This window comes from Musca vetustissima, unplaced genomic scaffold, assembly GCF_032173495.1.
Source record: "Musca vetustissima isolate MV318-11 ecotype Yass unplaced genomic scaffold, APGP_CSIRO_Mvet_v1 utg21216, whole genome shotgun sequence".
In the NCBI taxonomy this organism is placed as follows: Eukaryota; Metazoa; Arthropoda; class Insecta; order Diptera; family Muscidae; genus Musca; species Musca vetustissima.
The window spans coordinates 183,939-187,902 of NW_026876153.1; positions in this window are offsets into that span (position 1 = coordinate 183,939).

Consider the following 3,964-nt stretch of genomic DNA (forward strand, 5'->3'; position numbering starts at 1 on the left):
AATATTCGTCGGAGAAATCATATATATATATATATATATATATGAGTTTTTATAAACTATTTTGTCAAAGTAAAGTCTTTGCAGTTTCTGCTTAAACTTTGTATAGGGATAGAAATTTGGAATTTAGAGTTCTTACATCTTAACATGTTAACAAAAAATATATTTATATAGTCATTATAGAACTAGCATCAATTTATCTTCAAAATTATTGGTTTAATTAACAACAGCCATTGTTTTGTATTGAATTTTCTGTAAATTATGGTCCCTAGTTTTTAAATATAGGTAGTCATTTTAATATATTCGTGCGTTCCCACGCCTCACTTTCCCACCCCTGCCGACCGAGGGGGCGACCTCCCCTTTCGTAGGGATCGCGTACGCATCATAATCCGCATTATGATGGAATATGAGAAGGGATAGAAAACCAGCTACAGAAATCTACTTCAACAGCCAGTTAGTTATTAAGTTGTATTATTCATTTAAAAATATGATTATATTAGATTTTATTAGGTCTATATTCATGCAAAAGTCTACGTTAGAATACACAGAATTGAAATCAATACACATTTTACTAAGTGGATCTCCCATAGAATAATTTGTGCGATGAAAATCTACGTATAATGGTTGATAATATCTACTTGATCGAAAAGGAACATTTATTCTAATGGATGAAATTAGGAAGTCTGAGGGTATATTACCGCTTAGTATTTTAATTACTATCATAGTGTTCAACATAATACGTCTACTTTTTAATGTTGGCAATCGAATTAATTTTAACCTGCTAGTGTAAGAAGGCAACACAAAGTCACTATTCCAATGTAAACCTCTCAGCGCAAAAATTAGAAATTGTTTCTGCACTGATTCAATTTTATCGGAATAAATTGTATATTGGGGATCCCATACAACAGAACCATATTCTAATATGGGTCGCACAAGAGATGTAAAAAGTTGTTTTGTAATGTAGGGATCAGAGAATTCTTTAGCCCATCGTTTTATAAATCCTAAGACACCGTGGGCTTTGTTTACCATAGAAATAACATGATTATTAAAATTTAATTTTGGATCCATTAAAATACCAAGATCAACAAATGAATCAACAGTTGATAAAACAGTACCATTAATATTGTATTGCCTTGTTAAAGTAGAAGATCTGGAAAAACACATATGCTTACATTTGTTTAGGTTTAAATCCATACAGTTTAATTCGCACCATTGAAAAAGGTTATTTAAATCATTTTGAAGTAAATCAGCTTGCTTCATGGAGTTATGGGTGATAAACAACTTGACATCGTCAGCATACATTAGCAATTTGGAGTGGATTATTGCATTTGGTAAATCATTTATAAATAGAAGAAAGAGGAGTGGACCTAAATGACTTCCTTGGGGAACGCCGGAAGGAACATTAATGGATTTGGAGAGACAATCATCAAACAAAACTACCTGTGATCTATTTCTCAAATAAGATGATATCCATTTAACTAAATTTATACTGAAACCAATTTGATTTAATTTATATATTAAAAGTTCATGGTTAACCCTGTCAAAAGCTTTACTGAAGTCAGTGTAAATCGTGTCGGTTTGATTACGCTGAATAAAACCTTTTATGACGGTTGAGGAAAATTGAATAAGATTGGTAATGGTTGAGAGGCCACTACGAAAACCATGTTGATATGGGCTTAAGATTGGCTGAACTTTATGAGAAATTATATCAGTAATCAGTTTTTCGAATAATTTTGGAATTGCACTTAATTTAGCAATTCCTCTATAATTCGAGACATTAGTTAAGCTACCAGATTTGTGTAAAGGAACTATATAGGATTTCTTCCAGAAGGTCGGAAAATGACTATATTTCAGGGAATAATTAAACAATAGCGTTAAAGGGATAGCTAATGTATCTGAACAGTACTTTAGAATTATGCTAGGAATGCCATCCGGACCTGGACTTTTAATTGATCTTAAATTACGTAGATTTTTAGAAACATATTGACTTTGTAAAAAAGGCATAGATATTTGATCTATCGTCGATAATTTATAACTATATGTATCTTTATTTGGACAGGGTGAATATGAATATGTTGTAGCGAAAAAATTTGCAAAGCACTCTGAAATTTCAGAGTTTTTCTCAAATGTCTGATTATTGAATTTCAAGATGGTGGGCTTTGACGTAGCTTTTCTTTTTATATTAACAAAGTCATAAAAAGATTTAGGATTGGATTTGAAATTAAGTTTAATCTTGTTTAAATAAAGATTGTAAAGTTTTCGGGACTCTGACGTATATTTAGACCTTGCGACAGCATATTTAGCATAATCTATAGAGGAGCCTGATTTTTTATATTTTTTAAAAAGTTTATTTTTATAATTTTTAATACTTGAAAGCCCAGATGTGACCCATGGATATCGTTCCGAGTTTCTAACTCTAACAATGGGAACACATTCTAGAATAAATTTATTTAGGATATCATAAAATTTATATACTGATAATTCTAGATCAATATGACCCTTACAAATAAATAATGTGCTCCAATTTACGTTTGAGATAAGTGCGTTTAACTTTCGGAAGTCAGTTTTATTATAATTAGGAACAGATTTAAATGATATTAAAGAATTGTTGGTAGCTAAATTATTATGCATCATGGATATGCATAATGTAGGATGGTAGTTATCTTCGGGAGTACATACTGGAGGTATTCTAATAATTTCAAAATATTGTGTATAATTCACAAATGCTAGATCTAGAATTCGATCATAACAATTTGATACGCTATTTATTTGATAAAGATTTATGTCGCTAAAACGATTTACAATTTCAAAGGTATATAAGTTTACATTTGCATCAGATGTCAAAGGTGTTAGAGCCTCAGAATCTGGCAATGAAAGCCACTTTACGGACGGCAGATTAAAATCGCCGAGAACTAATATTTTGTCAGAGTCATTCATTTTGTTAGTGATTGAATTTATTGCTAACAAATGCTGATTATAAATATCAAGTTGCGATGAGGGAGGAATGTATGAGCAAGTCACAAATAATTTAAAATTTTCTAATTCAATGGATATGCAAATAAATTCGATATCAAAACAGTTTAATTCAATTAAATTAGTGGAATATTTGGCATCAACTGCAATAAGGACGCCACCACCTTTTTTAAGAACTCTATCTTTTCTAAATATTTGATATCTAGAACACAAAATTTCACTATTTAACACGGATGGTTTTAACCAAGTTTCAGAAAATACTATAACATCATAATTAAACCCAAGGCTATCAGAGAATAATCGAGTTAATTTTGTGTTTAACCCTCTTACATTCTGATAGCAAACATTGAGAAACATATTTAGTTTTTTGGCAATATTTCAGCCCTCTGAGGCAAATGAGCTAAATTTTCAGATCTTTCCAGAAATTCCTTTACAAATGCATTAGCAGGCCAAAATTCTCTCGAAATTAGTCGATGAAACATACTTTCTTCTACTACGATTTTAAAAGATGATCTACTTTCTGAGAAAGCAGACCGGAGCTTATAACAACGTAGTAAGAAATTTCCATCGATTTTTGATTTTATATAATAATTTATATCCTCAGCCGAGGTATCTGGTGCAAACCTAGATACAAATACCATTTTCCTGGTGGGAGCCATAGATAATGGTCTTTGACCAGGTTGGAGGGAATTGCTAGTGCCAGCTACGGAAGACGCATTAGATGATTGAACTGATGATTCCCGATTTCCGTGAGTAGGTTTTGAAGTCTTTTCCAGACTAGCACTACTTATACTCACAGATTTTGGATTTATCACTTCATTTACATCCTTAACGATTTCCGAGGCCGAATGTGACGCAACACTAGCATATGTCTGGACACAATCAGTTTCCGTTGTATCTGTGACATTGACGGAAGGTGATTGTGGCACTGTATTCCCAACAGAAACTGTGGGTTTGCGACTAGGCACGACTTTATTGGGAGCCTTTTTCGCAG